Source organism: Manis javanica, chromosome 4 (genome assembly GCF_040802235.1).
Source record: "Manis javanica isolate MJ-LG chromosome 4, MJ_LKY, whole genome shotgun sequence".
Classification (NCBI taxonomy): Eukaryota; Metazoa; Chordata; class Mammalia; order Pholidota; family Manidae; genus Manis; species Manis javanica.
In genome coordinates this window covers 55,740,944-55,752,802 of record NC_133159.1, presented here as the reverse complement: position 1 = coordinate 55,752,802, position 11,859 = coordinate 55,740,944, and the positions used below count along the sequence as shown (strand labels likewise).

Below are 11,859 nucleotides of genomic sequence, written 5' to 3'. Positions count from 1 at the left end.
CATGTGGCATTACCTTATTAGGAGAGGTTCGGGTCTTAGTCTTTGTTTCTTTTTCTCTTTTTTTAAAGGAAGATGGGCTCTGGGCAGGCTGGGCAGTGTTGCACCTCCCATCCCCGAGAGTTCCAGCTCTGAAGTGCACTCTGGTGAATCAGAGCCTTTTTGAGATTTGGGGCCTGACTCGGTGTGTTTTGTGTCACTTTCTGGTATAGTCTGCAAGCGGGACTAGCCTTAACCCGTGACTCAGTACCAGAAGTCAGGGTCCTTGCCATACTGGCGAGGAGGAGCTGTTGCCTTTCATTTCCCTCAAACCTTGAGGTCACCAAAGGGGAGTGGGGCTGCCGGGAGGGGGTGAGTTGGCTGTAAATTCCTGAGTCTGGGGCTGTGTTGCATTCCCCTGCGAATGCTGACAGCCTGTGGAGAGGGGGATGTAGCTGAGGCAGGTCTGCCAGGTAAGGCATCCAGATCAACCACTGTGTCCTGGCGGGAAATGCCTAAAAATAGGACGTTTGCTTGGTTCTGGACCTTGCCACTGCGCAGTTGCTTCCCAAGTACTGCAATCAGCAAATAATTGCATTTGAACTTTCCTTATGGTACTTTCCTTTAGCTTTTAGGAGCACTGAGTCCTTGTTAACTCTTTCTGCAGTGGATAAAGGGGGTGACATTCCTATCCAAAGGGTTTATGTAATGATCAGAAGAAGAAAGCAAATATGTGTGGAGTGTTTATGTTTACTGTATTCCAGAAACTGGAAGCACTTTGTGTGCTTTGTCTCATTTGATTTTCCTTACAGTCCTGGCAGGACTTTTACATTATCATCTCCATTCTTCCAATGAGGAAACTGGGGAGTGGGGGTGTTAAGTAACCCATCCAGAGCCTCACTGCTAGTAAAGGGCAAAGCCAGGATGCACACCCAGATCTGGCTACCTCCACATTAATTACCAGACTATTCTTCCTCATAGACAACTTTTCATTTAAAGTCTTTTACAGATCTTACTGCAACTTTATTCTCCTGCCTTATTTGGGAAGGAGGGGAGCTTCCCCCTTCCCCAGGGTAGTGAGAAGAGGGAGAGGCCTTGGAAAAATAAGTCAGCAATGAATTTATTTTGAAAAAGGAGGGTTTGGGAGGGAAGTGTTGAGCTGGCCAGCAGAAAGGGAGAGGCTATTCTGGACTTCGCATGTGTTACGGAAGAATGCATGGAAATGAGTGGGAGAAACAGAAAGTAAATCAGGACAGGACAGGATCCAATAGAAGGAAATGCCACAGTCAGCAAGGAAAGGGGTGGTCCTGCCTTCAGAGGCAGCGTGTTAATGATTAGCCCTCTGCAGACTTCTCATCTCACGTGCTCACAGCGGTATGCAGAGCTCTCTTGTTTGGGGGAGAGTTTTGCCCTCCAAAACACAAAACCATGACATTTAATTCTGAGTTTCTGCAAGGACTGGATGAAATCACCACTGGAAAAACAAGAATGGCAGCGCGTGTTAATTACTTCAGGAACTCTTGAGAATACAAATAAAACACCCGCCACTCCAGGAGAGCCTCCCTCTACCCTTTCTTCTTACTGTCCCCCAGACCCCAGTAGCTTCCTGTCTCTTTCTTGCTGCTTAGACTGCATGTGCCTCGTGTTTCTCTGAAGAAAAAAAAATGCATAAAGGAGATTTTTGTTAAAGCAAACTGCATCTTCCCAGAAGCCTATGGTATCCTTGCTGGGCTTCTCCGACCTTCCTTATAGATCGATCAGCCAGTCTCCTACCACTTGAGTTCTTCTGCCACCAGCATCTGAAAAGCCAGGAATTTCTTTATTGATCTTTAACCAAACTTTTAAATACTCAGGACTTCCCCTCTTCAAAAGAACCATTTGCAAGCAGAAGAATCTTTTAAAAAGTGAATCATAGTCTCCCCTTTGCAGGTTCTCTCCCTTTTTATTTCCCCCTAAAAGGAAGGCTCTTTATCACCGCCCTTCTTCTCTCCTTCCCCGCCTCCTCCCATGCAGACTAACAGTCTCTGGTTTTAATATAGCAAGTTCTGTAACTATTTGTCTTTTGCAGATTAGGATACCGAAATGTTGCAGCCACTCTGTGGGTTCCCACTCTGCCCCAGTGAATAGAACTATGCTCTACCATCCTTCTCCTCATGGCCAGTGGCCCCAAGTCCCATAATATCTCTGCCTTGGCATAGGGAGCCGACATTGTTTGCATAGTGTACATTCCTGGACAGCTGAACTATCCAGTTTAACCTTGAGAGCATCCCCATAAGTTTGTGGGTGTTTGTTCCGGGTAGAGGGGGAGAGATGATGACTTTCATGGGTCACACATGATGCTCCCCCCACACACACAAAATTCCATGTCTTTATACTCTAGAGAGCTGAAAATTGCATTGCTAAAATTCACAAGGTACTTCAGTCTTTTTGTCCAGAAGCAGACAGCATTAATACTTGCTTCTTATAACATTGTCTACTTACCCAACTCCCATTAAATAAAAGCCTTTAAAAAATAGCTCCATGTCATGGGAAGTAATCTTCATTAATAAAGATGCTATAATCACACATCTTTCTTAAAATACACTCTTGATTATGATTGGTGCCTAATGAGGGAGACTTTAAAACTCTTAACCCAAAGATCTAGTCTTAGACCACTTAACAGTCAGAAGAGTCTTTATGCTTTTAAAGCTGCATGTTAGGGATTATTTGTAGTTTTGTGTGCATGAAGGTTGGTTTCAGAAATGACTCAGGAAAGACAAAAATAAGTTGAAACTCACCAGTTATTTTACATTTATTTTGAGTGAATTATAATCCCCACTGTTCCTATCCCCCCACACCCCCCAGAAAAAAACTTTTAAAATACATTCCTTGCTTTAGGTATATCTAGCTGCCTTTTGCTTTCAAACAGGAATTTAAGCCTTCTACATCATTATCACCCACCTTCCTTTTATCTCTTTTTGCTTTCCTAAAAATTCTCTAAGAGAATAAATGTTTTAAAACATTGAAATCAAAATAAAACTGCAACTGCAAAATAAAATTGCAACTTCATTAGGGTTTAAGCATGATTTTTTTTTTGCACGTAATTTAAAAATTAAAACACCAACTGGTGGATTTAAGCCAAAACCCCTATTTTTAGAACAGTATTAAGAAATGGCAGATTTTATTTTAGGCCATGCAGACAAACCATAATGGGGGAGGCTCCTGGGCATTTCTCCACCCCTCGGCGGTGATCTGGTGTGGCCACCTTCTTGCCTGGGTAGCTGCCTCCCTCCGGGTGCCTTCCCCAGAACAAGCTACTTTCGAGCCTCTGATGAGTCGGTTGCTGGGAAGAAAGGATGTTTGCAGGATTAATTTTTTAAAAAAGAAAGAGAAGAAAATCAGCAAGAACAATAAAAAAAAGTTCTGTACTTTCCTCTTAGATCTAGTCAATTTGAGTGCTCATTGAGCTTGGGTAGGAAAATGTGGATTATTTTTAATTAAGGATGGAGAAAAGTTCCCTTATGTATTCTTACAGAAGTCAGTAATGCCATTGTCAGCAGGTAGTTTATAGGGGAGTCGATTTTAAAAAAGGAGAAGGCTCTGGCCTTTAATTATCCCAGCTGGTATTCAGCTTTAGAAAGTCAGAGTACCTGCTGAGTATGTTAATTTAAACACTTTATAGTATCTTAACTCTGCCATTCCTCCACCCAAACCAACTTCCCAAAGAAAAGAATTCAGAGGAGTTAGATGATACAGGAGTGCTTTATACCTGCAAGTCTTAGCCTCTGTTTCTCAGGACACTGGGCTTTAATTAAAATCTTAAGGTCAGTTTCTTTGCTCCTCATGCAACTTCAAAGTCATTTATTCATTGATTCATGGATTCCCACTTTCCACACATTCAATTGGTAAATATTTAAGTGCAGGGATATGATCGGATTGCCTACCTGTAGAGACCTTAGATTCTAGTGGGACAGAGAAACAAGTATATAAGGGGGTTATTCTAGACTGTGGTAAATAATAGAATCATTTCCACAAATGATAATAAAGTATCCACTTAGTACCCAGAAACAGGAGATACTCTTAGAGAACCGTCTTTGCAGAGGGGCTCTCAAATTCACTTTCTTATTTGCCCCTAACTCTGTGAGATAAAGGACACAGGTACCATTTTCATTGTCTTAGAGGAGAAGAAATTGAAATTCAGAGAAATGAAGCTGTTTGTCCAAACTTATAAAATTCCATGTGGGAGAAGCAGAACTCAGGGCACATGGATTCATTCTGTCCTCTTCCCTTCTCTATACCATGTGTCCTGGGTCGCACAGGGCCAGCAGCTTTTAACATGGGAGGAAATGGGGCCCAGAAAAATGAAATACATTGTCTGGTCACACAGCTGCTTTTTGTCAGATGGGGACTAAAGCCCAGGACTCTATTCTAAATATACCGTTTAGTGCAACAACTCAGATCAAAAGCTTATGGGGTCCCATAGCCAGTGTTTGTGGTGGTCTGGCCATGCTGGCTACTGTAAGAGCTGATTTAGGTACATCTTCTGTTGAACATTATCCCTGCTTGGTCTGTCAGTTGGGTATAGGTGCCCGCCTCAGAGAAATGCATATTATTTATTTCACAACACTTACGTAAATATTTATTATGTGCCAAACAATGCTCTAAACACATTACAAACGTTATTCTTTCCTCAATACATCCCAAGAAGATAGGCACAGTTGTTATTCTCATTTTACAGATGAGGACAGAGGCACAGAGAAAGTAAGTGACTTGTCCTCAGTCATACAACTAGCAGGTGGCAGAGCTGGTTCAACCCAGACAGCCTGGCTCCAGTGTATGACTTTAGCCACTATTCAAAGCTGTTGTTTTAAGTGAGATGCAGAGTTCCTTGGGTGATAGGCTAGGAGAGACAGAGAATTGGGAGCTGGAGAGGCCTGGGTTCAAGTCTCAGCTCTACCCCTTACTAGGTGGGTGATTTGGTACAAATGAGTGAACCTTTCTGGGCCTCAAGCTTCCTGTCTGTAAAATGGGACTACCACATACTTTCTGGGGTTGTCATGAGGATGAAATGAGATGGCATTTACACATCCCCACAGAAAAACACCTGAGTCCTCCTAGCAGCTGCTCAATGGGTAGCAGCTACACTTGCATGATTCTGGAACCATGCTTTGTCTCCACCCATTTCTATAAAGCTAGACTAACATGTGGACTCTCCACCAACTACAAATTGGCACCCCTTCTCATGAACATTCTTTACATATCTGAAAATTGATTACATAGGGGTGCCTGAGCATGGTGTGGGGCCCAGAGAAGAAGAAACACCACAGGTAGCCGCTACCTTGCCCTGGTTCCTGAGAATTTCATCATGGGCTCTAGATTGTGCATATAGCAGTTGGCAGTTTGAAAACCCTGCTGCTTAACTCCGTAATCTTGCTTAGAAGTGGAGGGACCAGTTTTAAGAGCAAAGAACTGGAATCGGTCTACTTATGGTCGGATCCCAGCGCTGTGACTTGCTAGCTCCAATTTACTTAATTTCTTCGTGTCTTAGTTTCTCCCTGTGTCAAGTGGGAATGATACTAATTCCTCTTATAGGATTAGAGTGAAGATTAAGTGAGGTGGTTCTTGTAGAACATTTAACAGTGCCTAGTACATAGTAAAAACCCAGTAAATACTCTAAAGATTGTTGTTAGTAGCACTATCATCATTCAGGCATGCCCTTTGAGGATCTGTCTCTCTCTCTCCCTCTCCTTCCCTCTCTCTCCCCTCCTTCCTCTCTCTCACACACGCAAACACACCCAGAGTGGCTTATTATGTTATTATTGTACTATTTTCTGTATTCTACTCACAAATAAATACCATTTTCTCCATCTTGATATATTTCCAGAGAATTGTTTAGCATCCGATTGATCTTCCCAAATCTTGTAGGGATCTTTGAAAAAAGCCAGATGATTGGCCTGCCTCATATCTTAGTCCCTCTTTCCAATGACAAAGAATTCAGTTTATCAGTGAATAGAAATATGAAATAGATAAGCATTACAGCAACCTTTATTAATTGTCCTTTGTTTTCTGAGTTTTAAAAATATATATCATAAATGTAAACAGGGCTCTTTTTTTAGTGACAGGATCTGGAAGCCAATTCAAACATAGACAGGTATGAGTAAACTTAAACTGTCTGCTTTCCCTAGGACCTTGCCTTGCAAAGGATCCTTATATCCAAAGGCATCTGGCAGGTCTCCTCCTTACCTAATCCAGCCATATCTAGGTTTCACTCTCCTGTGGCCTTAGGCTATGTCAACAGCAAATAGAAACATCTGTCATCTGCTGCGTAGAAACCTTTGTGCCATGGTTTTGGTTAGCTTTTATTGTTTGTTAAAAATTTGTTGCATTTTCCTTTATTTAACTAAGTTTTGATGTTGTTTGGCCTACCTGGCTGACAAGGGCAAGAAGCTTGCTTCTGCATCAGGTACTAGATACAGTGCATACTAATTCTCTATGCTGAGAATAAGATTCAACTTCTGAAAATACTAGGCAATATTTTACTTTCACCCAGCTTCACCCACTCCTTCCCTACTTCAGATCCTGGAAGACAGCTTAAGTGATAACACTCCAATCTAGAGACACTATTATTAGTAAATCTAGTGTTACTGGGAATTTTGCACTAAGCAGAGACTTTTCTTCCTGATTAATCAGTAAACAGCTTGCATCTTTACTCTTCTAATGAGTAAAACACAGTATTGTGCATTCTGCAGTCAAAGTCTTTAGCATACCTGTATACCATCCAATATATGTTTACTGTTTTCCTTTAAACTAACTCATTTTTTAATTTAGTCTTTTTCCAAACAATCATCCTTAAAAACCACTGATCTAGTGTGTAATTATCCTTATCTTTTTTTAACAAACATTAAAATGAGTATTAGCTATAATTATTAAAGAATGTTTGCCCATGTGCCACCAGAAATTGTATGTTCCAAAGAGTGGAAAATAGCACTCTTTGATGTAGAGACCAAATGATATAATTTGTTAGGAATCTCTTACAGAAAGCAGTGACTTTATTTAAAATAAAAAATAGTCTTCATTTAGGTAGTGTGTGTCACCTTGTATGCACTGTTCTACACTATTTTTCTTCAACTTCTTTGGACTCTACCTATCATTTAGGGTTCTAAAATGTTTTCTCTTTTGAGGTAATAATCGTACTTTCCTCATAGAGTAATTGTGAGAATGAAAGTTCTGAGTACGGTGCCTGGCACACAGTTAGGGCTGTCAGCTCCTCTTTGATCTGTGGGGATGTTTTCCTCCCAGGTGAACTGATCAAATCCTTGGGATCACAGAACTTCTGAATTCTTTGTAGCTGGTATAGTGGCTTACTGCCAGAAGATGCCCAACACGTATTTGTTAAATGATTAAAGATCAGGTAGTTGTAGAGTAATCAGGAGAAGTAAACAGAGACTGAGTTCATGAGGCTACAACATCTCTCTGTACCAGTTGATTAGTGCCCATTATTGTAGATGAGCCTTTTTGTGACTACCCTGATTCAAGTCATTTCAGAAAGTGTTGGAGAATCCATCTCTAGCTAGTTCCTCCTCATTCATGCCCCCGCTAAGTAAAAAGAAGAAAGAACTGAAATTCAATCTCAGGATTCTGTGGTTTTTGATTCCTAAATTTGTCTTTGGTCCGAAACTGCTTGAAATATTGGAACAGCTTTTCAAAAGACTATAGCCCATGTTCACAAACTCAAATGCTGAAGGTCCCAGGACAATGTCATGGTGAGGCCAGGCCATACCCTGAGGAGCATGTGCTCCTCAGCCTTAGCCCAGCAGCCACCTGGGAGTATGCTGTCTATAAAGAAGCCAGAAATCTGGATTTTTATATGAAAACTCCCAATTTCTAAATGTTGGCTCCATTGTTTGGTCTGGGGTTTTTTTTTTCAAATAATTCTCTATGGAACAAATAAAAAGGTCTGCAGGCCAGCTCCAGTCCTCCAGCTGCCAATTTGTGACTTTTGGCTTAGATTTTACTTCCTTGATTGATTTTAAAGTTTGTCCTTAAATATATCATTTTTTTTTCAATAATTCTAATGTCAAACAGCTACTTTGTTATAAACTCTTAAGAATGCTGGAATCAAAGAGTGATTGGTAACTCTGCTGTTCAGTTTCTATTAAGGGTGATCCCAGCTCTACCAAAATCTGAGAATAAGCTATTGGCCCCAACACATGGTCTCTAGTCTTACCCCTCTTTACAAACAAGAGAGACAGAAGTTAAGAGCACAGGTAAGTTGGTAGGGACTTTGGTTAGAATATGGCAAGCTTTCTTCCAGGGTCAGTGCGTTTTTGTCATGCAATAAGGAACAGCTTAGAAAAATAATCCAGGTCGGCCGCCCATGTCAGTGACCTTACACAAGAAGGTGACCTTGAAGTCCAGGTGAGCAGTCAGCAGGAATAGCCAGGAACTCTGACTTGTTTATTCTTCCCAAAGACCAGAGAAGCTCTAAAGAGCAAGCAAAAAAAATTTAAGTGGTAAGAAATGCTTTTCAGTTCTCAGCACTAGTAAGTATTTTTTTGTCTCCTTACTCCAGTATTCTATAAAATGAACTGTGGTCCAAACTAGATAATAAACTATATAATTGATGCATGACCTTCATGTCCAAGTTGAAGTGGGAACAAACAGTGTGGGGAGGGTATTTGGGGAGGTAGGTAGTTCATTTTAACTGTTTCTTTTTTTTTTGAAGAAGTAGTAGATGAAGTATTCAACAGATGATTCTCTGTCTATTCATCCATATTCATGGAATACTTGCTAAATTATCTATGTGTTTCACACCCAAATAAAGCAATGATCTTTGCTTACTCAAGATCAATAGTTGGCAAACTTATTCTATAAAGGGCCAGATAGTAACTATTTTAGGTTTTGTGAGCCATTTGGTCTCTGTGACAGCTACTCAGTTCTGCTACTGTAGAGTAAAAGCATCCATGGATGGATAATATATCAACAAGTGGGCATGCCTATGTTCCAATAAAACTTTATTTTAAAAATTGACAGCAGACTGGATTTAGCCCACAGGCTATAATTTGCAGAACACTGTTGTAGGTGAGTGAGAAAGAAGTAGGGAGACTTAATTATATCTGTCTATTTATTATATTCTTAATTTCTTTTATTGCTCAAACAGCAATAGCAAAATAGCATTCACAGTCCTATCTAGCAAATGAACTTCATCTTCCTGTGTTCTGACCACTCTTTGTTCATTTGCAAATACAGTTTTTACCCACCTGTGAGTAGTATAAGTAAAAACATTTTACTTAATGTAATATTCTGAACATTTTCATGTGGCAGTGCAATCTTCGGGCATTTTGCCTTCAGTGATACAAGATACTCCATCTAGTGACATACCATAATTTATCCACTTCTGTGTTTTGTGAATTTTTATTTTTTCTTCATTTGTAATTTTTCAGTAAATAATACTATAGTGACTATCTGTATGTATTTGCTTTTGATTATATCCTTAGGATAAATCCCCTGGGGTGGGATTATTGGTTCAGAGACATGAACATTTTTATGCTGTTTGAAAAGGACTTAAAAGAGTTACAGCTACTTGGCCAGCCCACAGCAGTACCAGTTTCACTGCAGCCTTCACGGCTGCATTAGGCTTAGATTACATGCAGGCCACTTTGTCTCTGAATATCTGAACCCCCTGTATCGGCTCCATGCCCAGCTCTGGTTTGCTCTAACCTACAGGAGTAGAAACAACACTTCCTTCACCACTGAAGCCCACCTGCCAGATATTCTCAGCAATGGGAGGATGTTAGGAGTAAATCTCTAATTCCAAGCAGACAGCTGTGAAGCAGGCTCTTCCTTTGAAGGTGTAGGTCTTGAACACCACTTCTGAGAGGCCTTCCCTGATGCCCTGGGCCAGCTGGAGCCCCTCAGCCCTGTGATTTTCCAGCACAGGACACACCCCCATACAACACATACTCCACTTCTCCCCTGTGTCATTTCGACCTCCCCTCAGGGCTCTGTCCCTGGCACCTCACGTGGGGCCTGGCATACAGCTGGTGTCCTGAACTTAGGTGGAATTAAGATCATATTGTGTGGATAAACAGTCATGCATTGGCCATCAATGGGCAGGAGGTTGTGGGGACTGGCTGCATTCCCCAGCAGAACTGGAATTAAGATGGCCTCCTGAGACTTAAGCTGGTAAAAGTCCAAATACAATGGAGGAGATGAACCGCCTGAGATGCAACCTCGATGGGGGGGATCTCAGAGCAGGAAGAGCTAGGCCCAGAATTATAATCATGACCGAGCTGAGTGTGTCAGAAATTGTGGTCCTTGGGGTTCCCCTGTGTGAGACAGAATGTGTTAGGTGGTCTGCCAGTAACCTGGGCGGGGGAGGAATCATTTGATGCTTCCTAAGCATCACCCAGAGCAGAGACCTGCTGGACCTGCGGTCACCAGAGAGGCAGGCCTGCCGGAGGGATGGTGAGCTGTCTCTCCGTGTTGTTCACCTCCTATTGTTTAGACTGTGTGCTCCCCACATGGCCTCCCATTGTCTCTTCTAGCATCTTCCCTGAGGCACCTGATCCCAGGGAGAGCTGTCCTGTGAGCGAGGAGCGTAGCCCCTGGTTTGTCTGTCTGTCTGTCTCCCTGAGCTTTCCCAGCATGGATCATTGCCTGAATGGATCCCCTCTGGGGGCACTGAGGGAGTTTTAGAACCTGCCAGGCTGAGTCCTAGACCTGACTGTAGTGTCCTTGTGGCACTGCCTAGCCTGAGCACACAGGTGGGGGTGGCCAGTCATCTTCTTCCGGGGCACCTTCCCATAACCTCTCCCCCCTGCTTCAGAACGGTCAGTTGGTCCTGAGAAGAGCTGACTGTATCTTCAGAGAATGGACTTTGGAGTGGGGCAAACCCGGAACCTCTTATTTTTAATAAGGAAGAAAGAGGCTAGTATGATTAGGCTAATGGGGGAATATAGGACTTGCAGCAGAGCCCGAGGACGGTCAGGACTGTGGACCCACGGGGCAAGCAGAGCAGCCAGAGGTGCAGAGTTCTCTGAGCCCACGGTCACCACCAAGGCCACTGCAGGAGTTACTACCATTTCTTTAGTGGCTGTTAGAATAATTCCTGTGATCTTCTCACAGGAGTGTTAGGATCCCACTAACTGGAGGCCCACCCAGCAGAGTCACTGAGCCTCCCAGAAACTCTGCTATTTCCTCCACTGTCTTTATCTCACTATGCAACTTAACTTCAGTTCAGAGCCTGCCTCTTTGAGTTGGTGGCTGTGAGACTGCAGTTTACATACTCTTTCTGAGTGTGTTTTCTTGTTTGTGACATGGTATAATATTGTATGCCTTGTCAGGTTGGGGTGAGGATTAGAGATAATGTGAAAAGAGAAGCTGGCACATAAGGCACATTTAGTTAGTGGTGCTTACAGTGTTATGTGACTCAGTCATTCATTTAACACATACATTCCAGGCACTGTTCCAGGAGATGGGTAGGCAGCATTGAAAGAGACAGACCTGGCCCTTGTGGAGCTCAGATTCTAGGGACAGAGGCAGACAAAAACACATAGAACATAATGTCAGGAAACATTCCATGTTCAGAAGAAAACTGAAGCAGAGTAGGGAGAAAATGACAGATAGAGCGGTAGCTATTTCAGTCAAGGTAATTAAAAAAGCCGTCCAGAGGGCAATGTGAGCAGAAGCCTGAAAAAACAAAGAGAACAGCCCATGCCCATATCTTAGGGAAGAGCATGCCAGACTAGGGGAACAGCGTACGCTAAAGCTTTGAGGCAGGAGCAGGCCTGGCATGTTTATGGAAAAGCAAATAGACTGCAAGAATGAGAGGAAGAGTAGGAAAGAAGAGGGGAGTAGTGGCCAGGGACCAGCTCTGGGGTCTCGCAAACCATGCTAAAACCC

General features: G+C 42.4%; 1 protein-coding gene across 2 annotated transcripts in view; it reads left to right on the top strand.

Annotated features, from left to right (window-relative positions):
* The window catches only part of GNG12 (G protein subunit gamma 12), a 123,647-nt gene that overhangs the window by 82,565 nt on the left and 29,223 nt on the right, over positions 1 to 11,859 (top strand). The gene's annotated exons all lie outside the window — the stretch shown is intronic.